The sequence below is a fragment of the Nipponia nippon genome, unplaced genomic scaffold, assembly GCF_047370975.1.
Source record: "Nipponia nippon isolate SJK-2023a ecotype South Korea unplaced genomic scaffold, ASM4737097v1 scaffold_1, whole genome shotgun sequence".
In the NCBI taxonomy this organism is placed as follows: domain Eukaryota; kingdom Metazoa; phylum Chordata; class Aves; order Pelecaniformes; family Threskiornithidae; genus Nipponia; species Nipponia nippon.
The window spans coordinates 39,187,247-39,210,101 of NW_028262290.1; the positions used below are offsets into that span (position 1 = coordinate 39,187,247).

At 37.9% G+C, this 22,855-nt stretch overlaps 1 long non-coding RNA gene across 1 annotated transcript in view; it reads left to right on the forward strand.

The window, feature by feature from the left end:
- LOC148057338 (uncharacterized) overlaps positions 1-22,855 on the forward strand; it is a 162,282-nt gene that overhangs the window by 71,866 nt on the left and 67,561 nt on the right. The window contains exon 2 of the long non-coding RNA XR_015699466.1: positions 10,530-10,627. This is a non-coding gene — a long non-coding RNA (uncharacterized LOC148057338). The remainder of the gene's footprint in view (positions 1-10,529; positions 10,628-22,855) is intronic.

Below are 22,855 nucleotides of genomic sequence, written 5' to 3' on the forward strand. Positions count from 1 at the left end.
TCTCGGGTAGCTTTGTCAATGTTGCCTGCTGAAGTGTGAATCTTCACAAGGTCTGAAATGCCATTAAAATGAAATGGGTTTGGGGGGTTTTCTAATGTGCTCTTTGTAAAATTCCAAGATGCAGTTTGTGATGAAAAAGGTGAAAAAAGCCTGAGTTGAGAAACTCATTAATTTGTAAGGCATTATTGTATTTTCCCCTGTGCTCTATCCACTTCCATTTGTTGTCGTGTCTTATACCTCAGCAATACAATCTCTACAGCAGGGAATGTTGGAATGAGGCACCTACTATAAGAAACACCTAATTTATTATTAGGGCAGCTATGTATTATAGTAATACAAATAATTAGCATTAAGTGGCCTTTAATGAGGGATTTAAAAGAGAAGAGCTTATTGCCTTTATAGACTAGTTCATTAGACATGAATGTATGTTAAAAAGTCCATTTTAATTTAGTGCTTCATAAATAAGAGTGTCTTGTCATAGAGGAAAGAGGCAATGACTCTTTTCTTATACTGGCCTCACCTCATTATCAGGAAGATATTGGCAAATACAGAAAGCAGAAGAAGAGTCATGCAATGATTTCTAACCCAACCATATCCTCAGAATTGCCTTCCCAGATATTTTTTTAAGAATGGTTTGTTGATATTTCAAATACGTACCTGGTCTCTGCTTCTCTAGGCGGAATCATGCTTAGGAGTTCTTACTTGATTTCTGCAATCGACCCTTGCAGGAAAGATTTCTCATTTTTACCTCCACAATCTTAATAGAAATAAATTAAAAATTGAAAAGGGGATGGAGAAATAGTCTCAGTTATGGTGACATGCTGGAAGACCTAAAAATGTATAATTTAACTGCAAGATGATACTGGTCTACAATATTCAGAGGGTCAGCCCTTCACAAGAAATTATTTAGTGCACTAGAATTAGGTGTAATGGCCTAAAAGATAGCGTGAATATATGTAAAACTTCCTGACTGGTAAGTCTATTAGTCTTTGGAATAGTCACAAGAGAAGTGGTAGAAGCCAATGACTTGATAATTAAATATTACACTGGAAAATTTTTTATAGGAAATGATTCTACCTCGGTTTGGGAATAAACCAGGTTACCTAATAAGACTTCTGAATCTGTGGAATACCCAGTCACAAGATAATTTTCTTTTACTATAAAGGAAATATCTTTTCTCCAGGCAGCTTTGGAACAATTGCTGGCTCTCGTTTTGTGATACTCTTGGGATCAAAGGCATCTCATGTATTACCACAACATTAACATTAGTATTTGTTAGTCTTTGTAAGTTAACTGTCAATTGTACAAAAAGACCTAATAAATATCACCTACATCACTTTATTAGGGCAGTGAATTCACAGCCAATTCTGATCTAAATTTGTAAGCTAAAAATCAAATGTTAATTAGATATGAGGAAAAGACCACTATAGAATATTTTTTGTTGATTGAAACAAACATGAAGTATCTCGATGAAAGGAAGGCAGCTAGAGCAAAATTTCCATTCATAAACATACATCCACTATTTTGCTATCTTCTTTATCTACAGGGTATTTTAAAAATGAATTAGATACTGAAGCAATTAAGCCATAATGCAGTATTTTCTGAACTACTCGTTGAGTAATCCCAGTCTTAAACAGATAATTGTCAATAACACAATAAACATTTATAGCCTGTGTATGCCCCTTATGAGAAATGCTTTCCTGTTGCTATGTTGGCTTTCCAGGGAAAGTGCGCCTTGCCCAAATCCTATTGTATAAATTGTCCTTTACTACAGATGCTTTATGCATAAAAATAAACACCGGAATTTTATCCAGAAGGGCCTTTTGAGTTCTGGAGAAGCACCATTTTTATATTTTACTCATATAAACTAATTTCTGTTTTCCTCATAGCTCAGATTCTGCTTAAAAGCTAGAAACGTTGTGATCCTGCTTCATTTTTGGAAGTATTTATTCTGAAAAATAACATACTGTAAGATAGCTCTGAGTGACACTGTTGTGCTCCCCCTGAGTCAAATTCTCTCAGATAAATCTGGTTGTCAATTTTGTTATTGTGAAAGACTCAAGTTTTTGACTGCATCTACTTGTTTATTATGGAATGTGAAAAACAATGCACAGGGATGAAGTTTTATTAAAGGAACAATTTAAAGTAGACACAGTTAGAAAAATGTAGAAGTACATGCTTTTTTAGGAATATGACCTCAGGGATTTTCTGGCTTTTCTTTCAGCTTATAACACGAACAATATCTTAGAAAAGAAAAGACCTTTTCTCAAAGTCACCAGGCCATACCATCATTTTTCACCATTGTTTTCATTTCGGCTTCCTTTCTGAAGAAAACTTCTTTCATTATAGTATCCACCAGTGTTTGTAAGGAAGGTCACAAGGCCAGCTGTAGTTACAAACCATAACAGAGACAGAAGCAGCTATGTTTGGTGCATACCAGAAGTTTTGTCATCCGTCTGTTCTTCCACCTCCCATCCAAACCATTTCTCCAATATACATGTTGTTCAAAATGTCTCACGCAAAAAGAGATGCTCTTTCTCAAAAAGCTAGTCCCTTACATCTTCAGAGTGCCACCATAATCTCTTAAATACCAAATATGTATTTATCCAATGTTCTGTACACAAAAAGTCCCCCAGTATATAAATTCTGAATGAAAGTAGAGATCTTACAGCTATAAACAACTAATTCGTAATATTAAACAGATTTTCTGCCCCTAAATTCTGTCTTATTCACCTTATCCCACATACACCCTACCCAGAGCACTGCCACTGCCATGAAGGCCAAGGCGCTGAAGGTTTGACTGCTCATGAAGGTCAGGAAAATACCTTGTCTTAGTTCACAGACATCTAGAAACTGTCAGTATGAGCATTTCAGATCTGAACAGACATGTCAGCAAAACAGGCAGAATGGTCTTCTCTTACACAATCATAGCCTGAACAGCTCTGGGCATCACAGGCCCCTTGTTACATGGTGCAGAGACATGGACAGAGCAGTTCAACCCAGGATGGAGGTGTAATGTTTCTGAGCGGCTGTCAGAGCACTGCTGAGAGGGGACTGCAATAATCCATGTGCGAGACGCTAAAGCACGGCCATGTACAGTAAAGTCCACACTGAAAGGAAAAAAAATGGCCATTATAATTGTCTAAATATAATTCACACAGTGAAGCTTATCAGAAGGCATTTGTGTCTCAGTGATGAGACTACCTTTGCCAAATGTATATATTTACTTTGTAAATTAACCAGACAATGTGTAATTTATTTCTTTTCCTACTTATTCATTAAGCCATAGTGTTGAACTGAATTATATTTGTTATAAAGCTTGTTCAGTAATTTATTTCCAAATGTAAGGAATGCATCTCTGTTTCATACTTTAAATGGATTAAGCCTGTTACTACAACTATCTGTTGTAAAAGTCCTAATTTAAAATGGAACTAAATGTGCTGTAACTTTAAAAGTTTTGCTACCTTAAAAAAAAAAAAGTGTTTCTCTAAAACTGATAAGCTCCTTTACCCAGAACTTTTGTGAATATACAAAACTGGAGAAAGATGAAGGCTCTGGCTTTATTTACATGTCATGATAGTAGAAAGACAAACTCTAAATCACCATCAGTCCAGCCACAAAGTGGCTCATTAGCTTTACCAGGGAACCAGACATCTTCTCATGTTGGACAGAAATCACATCAGAAGGGACCGGCTTCTCTCCTGTACTGGAGAGGATCGGAGGCAGAGGTTTTCCCTAACAGCTGACAGCTCTACAGCTGTGGCTGTGCCTGTCAAACATCTGTCTGGAACACCCTCTTATGGTTGGGTGAATGTGCCAGCTTCAGCAGGTGGTGGGCCTCCAGAGGCACCTCAAAATAAAAGGACAGACACTGTGATACGTTCTCTGTCTCAGCAAGCACGTGCTGCCCCACCAGAGCAAGAGCAGCTGCCCGCTGCTTCAGCTACGGGAGATCCTTCTTGTGTAACTATACTTAATATAGGTAGAGCCCATTTCCCAAATGTGTTGTTGGTGAAGTAGCCATGGTGAATGTGAGGCACTATTATTTTCTTGGTAAAAATTGGATAAAGAAGGTGGCGAATATCTGAGCTTTGTTTGTAAGGTGGAAACTGGAACTAGGAGGGACTGGGACAGGGCAAACTCCAGCCACCTCTGCTGGGGCCACACATGCATTCAGAGGAAACGCACTCCTGCGTCTCTTCTTGGGTCAAGCCACAAGGTGACCTCTGTGTTTTTGGACTATGTTCTTGGGAAAAGAAAAAAACCTAACCCATTAATAACAGCAATACATTTCCATGAAAACATCAGGATTTTCAGGTTGTGCTGTCTTCAGTATTTGACTGAGAATCATTAGAGATGTTGCTTAATTTCATCAACAATACCACTGATCACTATCAGTATCACTGATGACTATCAGTATGTTTCCACTTCTAGCTAATAATTTCCAGTTCTGGAACAAGCCATTTTTTAAAAGTCTAGCATTGTTCAGGAACTACTTTGCAAAAATGAAGCACTTCAAGAGCTCACAATTTTTCACTTTCCCCAGGAGTGTTAAAAAAGGCCTTCTCTTCCTGTGAGAAAGTATTTCTGTTTCAGAAACTTCAACCTAGTTTTTAATTCCCAGCATTGTTATTGAATTGCTGTATGGCCTTGAGCAAGTTAATGAACGTTTTCTGTGTCTTTGTTTATCTATTTAGTAGAGTGCTTACACAGCACAGTGCACACGTACTAACACTTCAGAAAAAAGCCAGCCCAGCCAGTGCCATACATCTGTTCAAGTGACGACTTTTAGGGAGGAGCAGCAGAGCTGCTGCTTATCATCCTTCTGCTTGAAGAGACAGAGGGTGAGATGTGCTTTCTTTTTCTCCTCAATCAGTATAATACACTCCTCAGGAATGTATTTTGGAAGAAAAGGGAGAGAAACAGAGGAAAACTGAGAGGTGGGCCCCCTCTCATTGGACACAATTCCACTTAATGCCTCTTCTTGGCAGAATTGTCCTACCTCTGGGCAGATGACCGCTTTCTGGAGCCATCGTCGAATGCCTATGACTATACTCCAAAACCGTTATTGAGTGCAGATCAAGGGGCATCCTTGGTAAGCCAAGAGAGGAGATTGGACTAGCAGATATCAAAGCTAGGCAGGAAGGTGGGAGACAGTTGTAAGAAAACGCAGCTTTGGAGGTAATTCTGAGCAAAGGGAGAGGAAGCAATGTCACTTACTCCTTGAAGAAGCAACTGCAGGAGATGGAAGTACAGGCAAACACAGCCACAGATACTGCCTAAGTCATGTCTTTGGGGGCTGGGGAGAATAAAAGGAGGAAAGCAGTGACTTTGGGAAAGATGCCTGTGTTGGACCCGGCTCCACCCTGGAAACACAGGGTGCTCATAGCAGCTGGCTGCTTACAACAGCATTGGCAACCTGAATGCCAGCCTTGCTGTGGTCTGAGTCCTCACCGAATCACAGCACAGTCCATAATCAGTTTTGACTTGCAAGAAGTAAAAGAAGAAATCTCAATGAGATCTGCAGATCAAACAAGACATATAATTAACTTCGACCCTGCTTATTCACACTGAACATCTCTACTGTCTCTTCTCTCCCCATTAGGCCAAATTGTAATATTTGCCACTGTAAGGCTTGAGGCGGTATAGTGCAGTGTTTAGTTTGTACTGTGGAAAAATGTCTGACCATATGTTATTACTACACTCTCTTTCCAGTGTCCTTTGGATGGACAGTACAGGGAAAATAACAGTGGTTTGGTTTACAAAGTCCCAGATGAATGAACTTTAACAGTATTAATGTCAGTCTTCCTAATATCTGTGAGGGAAAACACAGCATTGTACATTTTTTACTATTCCCTCTCTGTTCATAGGATAGGTTGTTGTGTCGTTTTCTCTTTTAAATGGCCTGTAGTACCAGTTCCTAATACTGGAACGATCCACTCTACGTGGTGGTTACTCATATGCATATCAAGAAGCAAGTGCTAACTGGGACAGGCCCACAGTGAGCACCACTGCCTCAGTAGCAAGGCTGGGAAGGGGAGGCTCAGAGGAAAAGCTTAGGGGTGATTTCTGACACAAAAGAATGTGTAACCAAAGTTTATCTTTTATTTCAAAATTTAAATTAAATATGAAGATGCAGTAGCATCTGCTGTACTGCCTGGTTCTACATGTTGAGGAGCCTTTGATGAAAACAGCATCCACGCTTTGATGAAACTATAAACAAAAATCGGCTGACTTCTTTTAGACAGGAATGTTATACCGATTAGGAATTAATTAAAAAAAAAATTTTATTCTGATATATCATGGGAAAATGAATTCCATTTCTGGCCACAGAATAGTTTGCATGTTTTAAATAATTAGGTATGTATTTTGCTTAGTTTAAAATTTTTAATTTTGTTTAAAGACACGGTTCTTCAAGGCTGAAAATAAAATGCTGCTTTTAATTTCTAATATTTTTTTTTGAATTGCATTAGTGAAAAATGTGTTTGAAACATACAGCCAACTTTGACATAAGAATACAGGTGTGGATAAAACCTCTGGATAGTTATCCTGCACTTTTACCTCCTTTTTCTTAGTAGCCCTATGATAAGAATAAAGCCAGTTTTGAAAATACAAGTGTGACATAACTGCATTTGAGATACAAAGTAACCATGTCTAATGATATGAAGTAATAACTTTATCTTTAAGCTGTAACTTAACATATTTCTCTTTATATACTATTTATTTTAGCACTAGCTGTTTCCAGAATGTATTAAATATTTAATATGACAATGCCCACATGATATTTATATGTAAAAGATTTAGATCTACTAATCCAAGTCCACATAAAGCTGTTATCCAGAGCTGCAGCTTTCTAATTTATGTACATACATGCACACCTATATGTACAAACAGGCAACTGTTTTTTATATGGAGAGATAGCTCTCAGATGTGTAAACCAGTAAAATATTCCACGCTATTGTTACAAAATTTAATAGTCAACTACTCTAAAGAATAAAAGCTCTCTAATGCAAAAAGTCATACTTTTATTAGAACAGAACTAAGTCTGCTAAAATGAAATAGTTGGGCTGTGAGAAATTAATCTAAGCAGTGGGATAAAAATTGGAGGTATTTACTCTTTTTTTTACTTCTCCAGCCTTCAGTCAGGTACATTATCACCAAAGACAAGGATTAATAAAACCAGGAAAACCTCACAAAGATTGCTCATAAAGAAGACTTGCAAGAGGATAGCTGTCTCAATCTTGCTTTTTTTAGGACATCTTTGCTAATAGTTTTAGAGGCATTTTGCTAAGGGGAGTTAAAACTGCTGTGGACCTTCCAACAGGGACCGCACCTTTGGAGATACAGATTTATATTTAGAATGTCAAGGGCCTTCAAAATGTGCCCAATTAATCATAGCCTGCAGGGCCCAACCTCCATGGTACATTTTTTGCCGCACTTTGTGCCCCCAGTCCTTCTGCCCCACCAGCCCAGGAGAAGGCATCTTCAGGAAAGGACAGCCTGTAGGGAGAAGAGCCAAGGGACAACATGTGTCTGGAGCCCAGGGCTTCTTGCTAGTTTAAACCAGGAACGGGTTGGGAAAATGGTGAGTAGAGACACCATTGTGCTCTATTAAAGCTCCTCATGTTCACTAGTGATGTATTTAAACTGCAAGAGTACTTTCCAGTTTGTGAGTCCAAATCCTGCATCCAAATACATGTTAGAGAAAGATGAATGGGTCATCTTGCTGTCTTCCCCCAAATCCTGGTTTCCAACACAGACACAAGGACCAGAAAGAAGCCATGTTTCTGAGTATGCTCCTGAATATGGACCAGGACCAGTGAATGGATCATACCTGGGAGCTGTGCAGAGGGACACATCTACCTTAGGAAGATGTATCCAAACCTACTCTTGGAATATCCAAGAGGATCAATCTACTATTATGACCCAGGGCTTATGCAACAGTTTCTAGCAAAGCTGGCTTTAGGAATAGGCAAGTGGGCAGCAAAATGTCTCTGCTGCCAGACTCCTAGACAGACAGGTTCACCTTTACTCCTGTTCCTGTTATGGAGGAAAGTATCTAAATACATGGAACAGTGGCTGCTGCACATGAGGGAAATCCACTTCTGCCCCTTGATCCTCCTCCCTTCTTTTCTGGTGGCCATTCATTATAGCAGGAGGAAAATTCAGTTTCGTTTTGCTTACAGTAGTGGAGCATGCTGCAAATATGTCCTGTTAGTGCCGGTAGGGCACATCCAGCAAGGCTTTCGTGCCCTGATAATTGATCTGCCTTATCAGTATTTACATAAAACTTTGGTTTAGTTCTGTTTCATTTGTATTAGTTGAAAAGGCAAAAGGAGGTTATAGAAAGGAAGAGAAAAGCCATTAAAAAAAGTGCAATTTAAGGGAGGGATGGGTGAGAGATGTGAAAACTGAGGGTCATGTTAAGAATATTGCTCAGTCTAAGGTAGAATTGGTTGGTGTTTAAGTTCTCATTAATGACTTCTCATAGTAATGTCTCAGCCTCAGACAACAGGGAGAGCACTGAACTGGTTCATTTTGGGGAAAGCTCCTTCTCCCTCTGCACTTCAGTTTCTTAACTGGTAAAATGAGGGGACATATTCTCAAGGCACTCTCTAAAATGTGCTGGTGCAAGGAATAAGCAAGTTATTAGTACTGGAAAGTTGGCTAAAGGTTTCCCGTTGTTCATCATTGCTCATCAATCTCTCATCCCTCTTTCATGAAGTAGCAATCATCATTCTCACATGACAGCAGTCAGCCTCTTTTGCTGTTTATCTTTCCATCTGCATGCATTTAAAAAGTAGTAAATACTGAAATTAAATACAGTGTATTAAAATAGCTGATGCATGTTGCATACGTAATGGAGGCTCAGCTGCAGCACCTAGCAAAAGAGGAAAGGTGATGAGACGGGCAGTATTGGCATCATTTGAACTTGAGGAGGGTGCTCTGATACTACAGCAATGGCCACTGTGTAAGCAGGCTGGTTGTGACCAGGCAAAAGGTATGAAGGAGCACTCACTGGAAGTGAATGTACATGCTGAGTACAATAAATCACTTTGTTCTATTGTGGACAGAAACGTATACTGCTAAAAGTCTAGCGCTATACAAACATTTAACAGCTTAACACTTGTTAATGTATATTATATACATGTAATAAATGTATGAGACCAGGATTAGTTCTTAGTGAAATGACAGGAAATTCCACTGAAATCATGAGGCTGCCAGGAGGTGAAGGTGGGATTTGTCCTGGAGATTAAACTCATATGTATATTTTTATATGTTATTATTGTTCTCTTTTTTATGTGTCTGCTTCAGCAAGGAAAAGTAGAAGAGAGGTAGAAGGAAAAAAGGTCAAAACTTTCCTAAACACTACAAGCTATTCCAAATCAACTAACCATGCAGTGGTCCTCAGGGACTATCGAGAGTTTAGTCCCCTAGCAGACTAGCTAAAAATGTGTGTGTGTGTGTGTGTGTGCAAGTGTACATGTGTATAGAAATGCTTCTCTTAAGAACGTAAGATCATTGTGGATTGTCTTTTACTGTATTTTCCACCAAGCTACTAGGTCAATGCTTTCCAATACAAGTGACAAAATATCCTTTGCACTACTTCTTCCATCAAGAACAGACTCCTGTCCTTACATAAGTGGTGCTGATCAATATCCATGTTTGTGTTTGTGTTTAATTTACAAGGAATTCAATGTTAACCTCTCTTGTTTAAGACACATAGAATAACCCACCACTTCAATACTTAATCTGACTTACTCCTTAATGTGCTGAAAGGTTCAGTTCCAGAAAGTTGCTTTAACAACTATATTAGCAGTTAAAATATCAGAAATAAAAATAGAAATCCATTCAGTTTCTTTTGAGAGGGAAGGTAGCAAAGGTGTGTGTCACACAGCATGACAACAAGACTGAGTTCAGAGTTGGGTTAATTTATTCGTTTTATATTTGTCTCATGCAAAAGGTATTTAAATATAATGCATCAGATGACAGTTATTTTTTTGTTGAAGTCGAAGGACCAGAGCAAAAGAAATCCAGGTTCTTCTTTGTATAGTTAGCACAAGGTATTTAGTACCGATCTCCGAAAAAGGTATTTTTTCAGGTGCCTAAGCCCATAATTTAGTGCACATCTACAAAACTGCTTCTCAAAACCGACCTTTGTTTTTGCCAGTAAGTCTGTGCCAAGCAATCTCCATGTTGCCACAGAGAATGAACTACTTAGAGCACTTGGCCCTAAGGTCTGAGTCAGTTTTCTCAGATTTACTTTTACTGTGCTGGATTGTGTTTGAGAGGTATGAAGGTCAAATAGAGTCTGTATCAAAGGTGCAGAAAGCCAGAAATTTTGTAGCTGTGTCCATGTTCCCCACCCCAAAAGACCGTCACTGGGAAAGTACTTCAGGAACATGACAGACCCATGTGCAAGACCTTTCTCTCAAAGAAGAGGGATCCCAAGTCCACATTTTCTTCTGTTGAAATTTGCTCTAACTTGCTGGGTCTTGATGCTTCACTGTAAGCCTTTTTCTCTCTAGCTTTTCGGCAATGGAAAAACTGGGATAAAATACCTTCAGAAGAGCATGCACTGCTACTGACCCTCTGCAGAGAAGAAGAATTACCTATCTGGGAAGAGGTAGGTGCCCAAGCTTCTCTTTGTATGATGTCTTCTAGTTCTTGCGATCCCAAGTGACTTCTCACTGAACTGGTTTCCCCAAGATGTTTAACCTTCCCTCTGCTCTAAACGGGAGCAGAAGTTCCTACTTTGGGGCTGAAGACTTCAGGGGATCACTGAATGTTTTGAGAATCTAAGCATTTTTTTTTGCTGAGGATTTTGGTGTCTCAGGCTGTTTCAAAAGGCTGTGAGGCCCTAAATCACACAGACAATTTTAAGAATGTTACCTAGAATCACTACAACTGGCTTTGGTTTAGAAACACATCTGAGATAAGTGACTGTATGCATTTGAATAGCCCTATTGAATTCAACAGGACTGTTGACATGCATCAGGTTAATTTGTATGTGCTTGCTGACCCAGACCTAAGCAAAGATATTCTACCAAGATTTTCTCTTCTCCTTAAAGCAATGGCTGTGCTACAGAATAGCATTCAGACATTTCCATTTTGCTTTTATAGAAGTCCATTGCTGCTTTGTTGTTTCTCAGTTGACAAAGCTTCCTCTGCTATTGTCATCAGTTGGCATGTTTTTTACTAACTTATTTTTCCCTTGATGTTTATAATTCATTGATATTATATAAATATGAGAGGTAATAAGATTGAAAAACCAACTAGAATTAAATTGCTGTGTTGTTCTGGGATATTATCATGGTTGTTGACTCAGCAAAAGGCTGGATTCCTCAGTGCCATTCTAGAATTTGTGTTAGGAGAGCATTTATGGCTATATATAAGTGTTTTTCTGGAACCATATGAAATATGAAAACACACTAAGAAATACATAAATAAAACTAGAAAAATATGTGAAATAAGGACTAATCTGTAGATCCTCATCTTGCCATAGTGCACCATCTTGCTGAGATTATTATGATTTCATACTAGAAATGAGAAGAAACAGCTATTTCTCGTAGCAGAGTACATTTTTTTGATACATGGAACACAAGTTGTAAAATAGTTTGCACTAATGGGATCCAGTCGTATTCTTTGTTTGTCCCAGTAATTAGGAAGAGATGTAGTATCTAGCTCTGTTTAAACCTATTTCTCCTAAAGAATGACTGAATTGGTTGCTCTGTCTTTACACTGCAGCATTATTTTGTTTTATGCTTTAGGGATGGGCACATAGGGTGGCACAGTCCAAGGGCAGAGCTGGCCTCTGGTGACACTACAGATATGAAACTGAGTATCCTCAGCTCGCACAGTAGAGTATTTCTAATGTTTATATTTCTGAATGGGTTTATTGAAAACATAAATAAAAGGAAGGTGAGTCTCACCTTCAATTTCTTCAGGATGGATAGGGCAGAGTGCAAACATGTTTAATTTTATGAAGTGAAACAGGAAGCCAGGGGTTTGTGTCTGTTTATTTCAGGTTACTGGTTAATTTCTAAAAGCAGTTTTCATAAGTTGCAATGAAAGAAAAAAATTATTATAATTACCACTGGGGGAATTATTTTTGTTTCCCATTATAGAAGATTGGTTAGAAATGTTATGACTGAAAACATAGAGACTATTTCAGGATAGGCTTCAATTTCCACATCTTAGGGAATTTTGATTTAGAAAGCTCATATTCATAAAGTGTCCTGAGGTGGAAGGGACCCATGAGGATCATGGTACACATTTATTTCCTGTCTGCTGAGGGTGGAATGTGGCTGGGTGTCTTGTGTGTGACAAATGTTTTGGGAAGAGATACACTCAAAGACTATTTCTGAACAAGGTGAGATTTTAGACCATGCTTGTCATGCAAGGGGGGTCCCTGTCCTCACAGCTCAGCTTCTGTGAAAGTTTTGTTGCTGGTAAGCATGAGCCTCTTGCAGCAATTAGCTGTTGTTGGAGAAGGTGCCCGTCATGAGAGATGATGGTCACAGGAAGAGGGCTCTGAGTAGCAGGGCAGAAACCTCAGTCCTAACTCTACATGGCAAAGAGCACGGTTAGTTCATTGGGTTGACACGTACATAAAGTTCTAGATGGAGCTTTTTCATACTAAAGAGTTTGATTCATAGATGTAATGAGGTACAATAATCAAAACTAGAATTTAAAACACTAAAGCAAAACTTGTTTGGACACTCACAAGTGGATGTTGTCTTCTAGTTCTTGCGATTTCTGTCTCGGTTCTGCAAACATCCTGCAGCAAAATCTGAAAGATCCCAGGCTGCCAACTAACTTAATGGGAAGACAGGTATCTTTCATTAAGGAAAGGTTATAAAGGAAGCAAGTTATTAAAATAAATGTCTCACTTCTTTCCATTGCCTCTTATTCATGCCAAAGTTCAGGTTTAGCCTATTGTTCAGGTAGAATATGGATGATGCTCTGAGGTGGCCAGAGATGTCTGCATTACGAGAGGTCCCTCTGAGCAGCCCTGACAGCTTAGTCCTGGCTTCCTCTCTGAATGGTTGTTGAAGAATATGACTGAGAGGACTGAGTCTTATGGGACTGTATAAGTGAAGACTTTGGCAAAGAAGACTGTATGCAAACATAATATATTCATCTTCTACATTTGTCCCGTTACGAAGTTCATCTCAGAGCAGAGAAAATGGATGTTTGTGGAGAAGCAGACAATTGTGGCCTTGCATGGCAACTGGTGCTGCAGGGAGATGTAGCTTGGGCATGGATACAGAGCTCTTGCCTTAGGAGCCGAAAAAGCCAACCTGAAAAAGCACCATGCTGAAACCTACCAAAGGCACTGAGGGCTGAGGCAGCTGACAGAGAGATCTGATGAATAAGATGTGGTGCAGCTAAATGCATTAGCAGACCATGAGGTACTTGAACACCCTGACAATGAAGGCTGCCTAAGCACTCCAGCTAAATAGATAGACACAATCTGATAGTTTGCGGGGTCTCGTGGAAATTATTTCACAGCCTGTCTATGAAATTCAGGAATGTAGGATTTTGTTGCAAATCAGGTCTGGTTTAATTTAATGAACTGATATTAACAAGCTTCACGTTCCACATCTTTCACTGTCTCTCAGCTGTGTAATATTCATTAAAAAGAATATATGCAAATTTTAGCAACATAAACAGAATGTAAAATAAGGAATAAAGAAAGCTTTCTGGTTTTCCTTCAGGATGAGTTGTCTGTTTTCTATATCCTATCCTCTAGTTTGTCCTTTAAAATGCTGCCACTGCATCGATTAGAAAGAAAAGGCCACAACTTCACCACTCCAACACTTCCACTCCTGGGAAGAATTTTCCTAGTGTTATCCCATAAACCAGACTTTGGTGAGTGGATCAAATCTCTCCTCCACTGGGATCAGAAGGAGCTCTGCCTGAAGGGCAAGGCTGCCCTCTCTGTCTGAAGCCAAATCTTTTCTCATACATCAAGAACTCTTCATGGTAAAATAGAGGAGCAGATGCCATCCCCTTTCACTGCTTCTCCAGGCAAAGTGTAAACCTCAGTGCACTCAGCAGTAAATTCCTTTAAACATTTGTGTGAGCTGAAATTGCTTCATCCGTTGACCTTTGCTCAACGTGCAACACTTCATCCAACCACAGTTGCACATATCAGATGGGCAGCACAGGTGGAGTGCCTGTGTTGTATGCCTGAGTTTTGTCTTTTTTTTCTGGATGGTGCTCTGCTTCCTCTTTCTTTCCTTTTTACCTGGTCAGTTGAGTCTCATCTGTTGTCGCTTCCATGGCCTTTGAGAGCTGTTATGGTAATGGATGCCCTTTCTCATGAGAGAATGGTAGTTCCATTGCATTTGCCTTCTTTTTGTTGGATTTATGACTTAAAAGTTTATGTACCAGTCCCCACAGCAGTCTAGGTATCTACTCTAATCACAAACTGCTGCCTTCTATGCATAGTGATAATGAGGGAAAAATACCTTCTGATTGCCAAGTCCTAAGGAAGCAAGATTTGTAGAGGATTTAACAGTAAAAACAATGCTTGTGGAAGATGCCACACTTGCAGCTGTGGAGGCTGTAGTCCTCTGATGGCATGTCAGAAAACCAGGACCAACAACCTCAAAGCACAATTACTCTGTTGGCGAGCTGCCATAAATGAACTTGTCGTCGTGACCTTGAGGACCAAAGGGTCTACAGTCCTCTATGTTTTAGGCCCTAGTCCAAATGAGCTCTGACCTTTTCCTGGACAGAGGGGAGTCAGCAACATTTTGCTGAGATGAAAAGGAGAATGTTTGAATGCATGTCTAGAAGTGCAAAATGAAATTTAACTTACTGATTGGAGGCAAGGGAAGATGGGGATGGGAAAAGAAGCTGGATGTACCAAGTTTACAGACAGCTAAAACGATGCACTGGCCTTGCTTTTTCTCAATTAAAAATGCTGGCTGTTTTAAATCTTTTATTTTGTAATTTGTGTGGAAAAAAATGAATTCATTATTGCATTTCATTAAACGGTAGATTGTACAATGTTTTATTTTACCAAATGAGAATTGGAGCAAAGTAGAAATTTAAGCTTAAAAACCATTCCTCTTGTTTAGGTGTATAATTCCTTCTCCTGCTTTGCATGCCTGGAACTAATGTGGCATTAAGTATATTCTAATTTTAAAGAATTTAATACATGCATAATCTGCTTTACAAGCAGAGATTAGATTTTTTCGTATTAAAATAAATTGGGACAACTGAGAAGCATAACTTAGGGCATATTCATTTGAACAAAATAAGTAAAATCTTTCATTTTTTTAACTTTTTAAAAAGCATTTATATACTATACTTTAAAGACTATTGTGTGAAGCTTTCATTGGAAAGGACGCACATGTTCTGTGATTTGAAAAGAAAAATTAAGGCAATACAATTGAACCTACGGGTAAGCTTTTATTTATTATATGCATTAGTCATTTCAATATTTTAAAACACAGAAACAGGTGCTTTTTTACAGTTCAGAACACCTGCCTTATTGCAGAATTATTTGCTAAAAACAAGAACAAACTCTCAGCTTAGGGAGATTTTCAGAACTATTCAGCAACTTAAGATGCCTTCATTTTGGGTTTGGGGTTGCAGCTGGATCTGACTCCCAGCAAGGGGTAGAGCACCTATCTCTGAAAATAAGTTTCCTTAGAAAGTTGTACCAAGTTCAGCATCCAAAAAATGGTGGGGGGGAGGGGGGATGTTGCATCACAAGGCATTTTCAAAAATGTTCCACAGCCTCCACGGTCCCCAACATATCCCTTTGTTCTCTCTCTCAGTAACAGAAGTCAGTATTAAAGCTTATGGGCTGAAAATGATTTTTCAGACATCAGAACTGACCTGTTCTTTTGCAGAATGTGGGTAAATCGTACCAGACTCTGGAGAGGTATGGCATTTCAAGCCTTAAATAGGAGAGTAGCATCAGGGAGCTGGCATACACTGGGACTTCTTTCTAAACCTCACAAAATTCTTGTCAAAATAAGAAACATGCTCCTTTCTATGAGTAATTTTAAACTATTTGGTTTTCAGTGTTTGAGAGAGTCTCAGGTTACTACTAAAAGGACTTTCAATCAGCGTGTGAGCCTTTTACAGTATGTACCATTTTATTTGCGCCATATCTCTTTTATCAAATTAACACATAAAAAACTGTCATAACAGTTTCACATACTTTTCACCTAAGTGACCTTCTCTAGAGTAGATCTCGGCCAAGGAATAATGTTACAGGCCTAATCCTGTTTCCACTGATGTCGTTTACAGACTTGCAAGTAAATACATTTGTTTCTGTCTCTCACAAATCATAAACAAGAACCTGACCCTACTCTCCCTCACACACACACATGCGCCTAAAGACACATCTGCATAAAGATTGCAAGTGTTTATGCCTCAGCAAAGTCATGAACAGGACACTACCTGTCCTAATTTTCTTCCCTATGAAAAGGCTATAGAGTTCATACAAGATTTGTTATGGAAACATCCTCGACTGCATTTCCTTCCCTGCTGTTTGATTGCTGTGGTGGCATACACTTGTAACACCACCTTGTTTAGGTCTAATATGGGAGAATTTTGGATGCAAAGGAGTTTTCATGCCATATCTTCTTCTTATGAATCCTCATCCCACTCCGTTTTTTTCCCTACCATTTCACAATGAAAAGGCTTTTCCTTTTTGTCGCTCAGTTAAGAAATTCACATTGACAGGCAGACAGTGGCCTCGGTCTGGCTCTCCCCAGTTTGGGCACAACAGGATCTGCGGTGTGATGGCAAGATGTGGTAGCAGGCTGAAAGAGGTGGAGGCAGCTCCTGAGCCGTGCGCCCAGCACTGCGGGGGTGCCTGGCAGCCCTCCTCCTGCCCAGGGGAGCCCCAACCTGACCCCCACAAGGCGACAGAGAGCACCCAGCAGACGTGCCCGTTGAACTCAAAAGGCAGCATGGGAGTCATTGCCAAGCAGTGTCTCTAACAGGGCTGTGCAAGACATCTTCAGGTAGTTTTCTGTCCTACATGCTGCAGTGTGGTGTACAATGCCAGATCATCACAGGCCAATAAGATATAAAATATTTTCAAAATGATGCGGCAGTGCCTCTATGATAATGACAAACAGGGAAAGTTAGCAGTGTTGACAGTCTCCAGGCCATTACCCTCAGGAATTTACTTTTGCCACACTCCAGGAGGCAATAGGAGTGAAGTGAGAGCCAGAAGTAGGCAGAGATGGTTCTTTAGTACCAGAGTCAGGCTAAATACTTGCTACACAACTCTTTTATATTTGAGGGGTACTTCAAATCCTACAGTGCATTTATTTTGCCAAATAGTCAAGGAATCACAATTATTTTCCCCTCCAAACTGGACCAGTATTTCAGTGGGAAAGTACTAGTTTCTACATATGAATAGCTCTTCTGTGCAGCAACTGGCATCAAAACTTCTGGGTTTCTGTATGTTTTTCATGCAGAAAGTGCCACATATCGTGTATCAAAAATCATAATTTGAATGCATTAAAAAAAATTATCATGGCTGAAGTGGGGACATGATTTTATTTTTGGTCTTTCACGTATAGAACATACACTTAAAAAAGAGGTCACTGCCACAGGTTGCCCTCCAGATCTCGTCTGCCAATGCATACGGTAGGTGTTTGTCTATACCGCAGATAAACGGTGCCTAGATCGCTCATGGGAGTTTTACTTTGGCCCAGAGAGCATCAATAATGGTGCACACCCCTGGCAGTGTGGTTTTTTTGGAAATGAGTAACCTCCTGGCTACATCCACTGGGCTCTGGAGTTGATATGTTTATATGTTTATAAAGAGATGTTTTTCTGAACAGAGGTGGGCATAAACCATGCATAAGGGAAAACGGGTGCTTAAGTAAGCTTTGCTGATCATAACCTTTCTAAAACAGGTCTTTCTTCCTAATTATACTTTTAATTATACTTAAGCAGAGAAGCACTTTCTTAAATAAAAAAGGGCAATTTGATACAGAAGTCCAGAGGTGGTATATCCTTTTGATAAAGACTGTTCTGTATAAATCAGGTGAGAAATTTAGGAGAGATGTTATTGGATTAGCTGTCTTACGGAAAGCTAACCCTGCTGGTATCTCAGACACATTCTTCATTCCTCCATGAAGCAGTTATCTTTAAAGCAAATTAATGAAAATTTATACATAAGTATAGTATCCATATTCCAATTCAATTATATGAGTCATCTCCACAGGTTAAACAAAAGATGCAGGTATTCCAGTCTGTTTTGTAATTCAGATCATTTGTATGCATTGGGTAATGTGATTTATAACCATATTTGCACTTTGAAATAAAAAAGGGACTCAGAAAGGAGACACTAACACCTCTTTAAATATATTGCTTTATTTCTCATGCTGAAACCACTTGACCTGTGCAATACCAGATTCTTTACCTATACAAATAAATTTAAGGCTTAATCCTTAATAACACATACTGCAAACATTCAAGAGCTGCTAAAGTTATCAAATTAGTATTAGGGAAGTCAAAAAGAATAATCTACCTCAGCAACAACAAAAATAAACCACCTGCTTTACTTTAAAGTATTCTTAGGAGGGGAGGCATTTTTATTAAGTGAAAAAAATCAGGAAGAAAAGCTTTTCAAAATAGACCAATACATTACTTTAAACTGTATTTATAAAATATTTAGCTGTCTTCTAGAATGGAAAAAAAATAACATTTTTATTAGACGTACTTATAAATCATTGTCAAAACATTAACTGAAGCTTGTGGCAAACATTATTTATAGGAACACTGAGCAAACTATTGTTGCTATAGTCATTTTTTCTATTAATAGTAAAATGGCTGTTTCCTCAAAAATCTTATTTAAATCAGAAATTTATATATTTCCTAGATATATGTAAGTAAATATTGTTCCAAATCCAGACAGTTTTCCTGTATTTGTATTTGGACTTTTTAAAACAGACTTTTTTCTGTCTAGAGCTTACTTATTTTGGGATGCAGTTTTGACAAAACAGCAACATGTAAAGGCTGCTACATGATTGTATGTTGGCAGTCTGGCATTACATTCTCTATTCTTTTAATTAGATTGGCAGATTATTACTGTAGCCAATTAAAGTTTAAAATAATTTTATAAAGTAAAATTTAGCCATCACAGGAATTAAGGTGATGGACAAGAAGTAAAATTACTGGAGTTTGAATCCATATAGTTACTTTTGAAAAAAGCTTTAACACACTGCAGCCATTCTCATGCATCCATGCATGTGTGCTTTCTGAACATACATAGCTTTTTTCATAATGCAACATGGTCATTTCCTTTTAAATACTAAATTGTTATTCTATCACTAGAACTAATTCTTTGAAACTTAACTTTTAAATTAAATAAAAGAAAGCATCGTGTCTGTATGTAGTAAAGATAATGGATTTTTCCAAAATGAGTCCCTTAAATAATATATTTCTATAATGTTGATACAGCAGTATGCTATGCAAATATATATAATAAAAATTATACACATAATGAATACTAGATGCAAAACATGTTTTTGACATGCTTTGTGCATATGAGGTACTTGAATATAGGACATTACAATGTCTGAGGAGTTTATGAAAGTTTTTCATATTACTACCGTGGTTTGACTGCAAATCTGAGAGATGATTAATCTCTACAGTGAATTGTGCTGAAAATAAATAAAACACAAAACACACAAAAGCTGTCTATCAACAAAAGTACTTTCATTGGCAAAAATCTGCCAAATAATTTCATTCAGTAATCTTTGTTTTATATCGCTTAGTGAAATATTCTATATAACAAAAATTATTATTTGTGAGCAACAGAAATCCCATTCTGTAATTAAAAATTGAACAATTTTATATCTGATGTTTTAGCTTCCAAAAAAATATTTATGATATTTCACAGAGATTAAGTGTCTGTTTTTGAATACCTATGACTTGTTTATTTTTAAACTAACTATACAATGTCTGCTTTATATTAACATCTTAATCACTACTAACCTACATATTTGCTGCATAGTCTTAACACTTGCTTTACGAAATAGTTTAAGTTCTAACTCTGTAATGAGAAAGAGTATTTTGAATATTAGGGAACACTTAGGGAAAAAAAATCCTGACTTTAGCAGGATTTATAAAGCTATGGCTAATTATTTTCAAAACAGTGATTAATAAGTGTCCATTTTCATGTCATCGTTGGTAATAGATGCAATCTCACTCAGGCACCCCGCCATTCTGTTTAATACAAGTGTATCCTAGTGTAAAAAGGAGCTCGTCATACTTATCTCTAATGGTGAATGATTTCTTTCCCTCTTCCTGAAGACACTTTGCACCCAATATTCGCAAATCCTATCATACTACAGGCTGACAAATAAGCTAACAACAATGTAGGGAGCAGGCTACATTTACGTGTAGGAGTATGTTCTCTAGAAGATATGCAGAAGATAACTGGATCTTTTTTTGCTTGTAAATCAGACAAACTACACATATGAAGAGATCTGCTTATAGGAACAGACGCAAAATTTTTACATTTTTGTACAATATCATAACCTGAGAGAGCAACATACTGCAAAAAATTATTGCATTTTCAGAAAGTGGGAGGAAAATTAAGCATTATTTTCTTGTCATTACTGCTGGAATTCTTCAAAATGCAAAAGCAGAAAGGATCTGTCATTATACCAGTGTTGCAATTAATACCTGTAACTTCTGCTGGTTTTCACATATTTCTGTACTTTCTATGTTTAATTCTATTGTTCAAGCAATTGCGCTGTATGAAACAGACAACAATTTGTCCTGATTCATGGCTTAGGAGGAGCAGCTGATTAATCCCATGTCAACAGTCTTGACCCTATGCAGAAAATAGAATCATAGAAGGCCTGCTTAACAATATATCAAGGGTATAGTTGCTTATTTTCTCTGGTTTGTAAAATCTATAAATCACCCATAAATGCAGAGTAAGTTAGGACAGTGTAGTTCAGTCACTATCACTTTTATCCCTTTTTTTCTTCTTACATGGTAAATGTGTTTTTTTCTTTAGAATATTTTGGTGTAAAATGACCAGCATGCTACCACCATGTTTTTCTGTATGCTATCAGCATATAGAAAGAACCATATATATTTATTTGTTGGTTTCGGTTCATCTTTTCATGAACGGTGAGATCTGTACAGCATAGCAGTCCCATAAAGCAGAGACACCTCAACTCCTTCCATAAAATGTTTAAATGTCACAGCTCAGTGTTGTAAGTGCTGACTCATGTGAGTAGGCTTTACTCTTCCGAGAAGACCTATTCGCTTCAGTCGGGCCATTTATCCTAATGAGAGCTTGCAGAATTTGGACCTTCCAGCAAGGTACTCAGAGATTATTTTTGGGTTTTTTTTCAGGTTGTAAGGTTTTCAGAATATCATTTTAATTGTTTAACATTGAAAGGATTCCCATTCTGCCACAAATGTGTATAAAAACATTGTTATTCCACTAATGCTTTTGCTTAAGTATGAACAGTATCTTGTTTATATTTGTCTGAAATTGCTGGGTATGCTGGATGAAATAAAACATACATAACAGCTGTTTAAAACATGGTCATGGGCAAGAGAGAATAGAATGTACGTATTTACATTTTCAGTAGCGAAGCACAGTGACTTGCCAAAACCAATCTGGAAATACTAATGAAATTTTAAATTTTAAGGTGTGCAATTCTATATGGCAGCTCCAGAAAAGAATGTGCTCTTTATTATTTTAAGGCATACACCGCTAGGTAAAAAAAAAAAAAAAACAACAACAAAAAAAACAACCAACAAAAGATGTACATAACATAACTAAATAAAGCCAAAATCTGTGGAAATCTTCTCATGTAAACTGCATAATAGCACTTCAAATGGCCCCTTTCTGTCATCCACTGTAACCATCACATTCCCATTTCTGCTGCAGTCAGGTGAACTGTCAAAGAGCTATTACGGTTGGCTGCATAGAATTCCGAGGAAAGACAAATCTGTGCAATTTTCTCCTTGGACAATAAATGGTTCTTCTGGTGCCTTTAGGTTTTCCTAAACAATTTTGGTAAAGAAAAAAAAAAGAGTTTTTAATTTTTTTCCTTATTTTTACATGTATGTGATAATGCAAGGGTCTTTATTTGGGCTGAAACCTTTACTGTGAATGTGTAGCTCATTGATGGATGCACATTAGCATTCCAGTATGTGGGTAAGATTTATATACTTTTTCCTTTTCTTTCGTAATGTAGCTTCAAGTAGATGCTTAAGATGGTATGATGGCATGTTATATTTTAGTGTGAGTTTTTGCACTATTAAAAGAATGGGTACACACTGAGTGGAACAACGAAATGTATATAGAAATGCAAAAATCAGCCAATCTATTATTAAAACCTAATAACAACCCAAAAATATTAAATGCATTTAGTCTTTCATGCCTGTTTAAAATACTGCATGCTCAGAAGTGAATACATTATTGTGATGTGTAATACCGCATCTTCTGATAAGCCTTATCTCATAAATTAAAAAGACGTATAAATGACGTGCTTCTGAAAGGTTTTTCTTTGGAGGCAAGTATTTTGTCCATTCTGGTGAGGTATGTTGTATAAGCAAAATGAGAGTTTGATTATGTCTTTCATATAGTTAATAAACACGTGGTTGTCAGAAACCACAACGAGGTTTCTTGCTGGTTGTTTTCGTCGTCTATAAAAAATTAAGGTGTTTCAGAACTGACCTTTGCTCTGTTGAGTCATCTCCCTTTTTTCAGTTCAATTTGCCTTACTGATCAGTAGCATAAGCTGGAATTTTTATGTCTGTAGAAAAAAGGCAAAAGACAACTCGTTCCTTTGATTTTTTAAGTTGGATTTTTTTGTTTCTTATGTACATG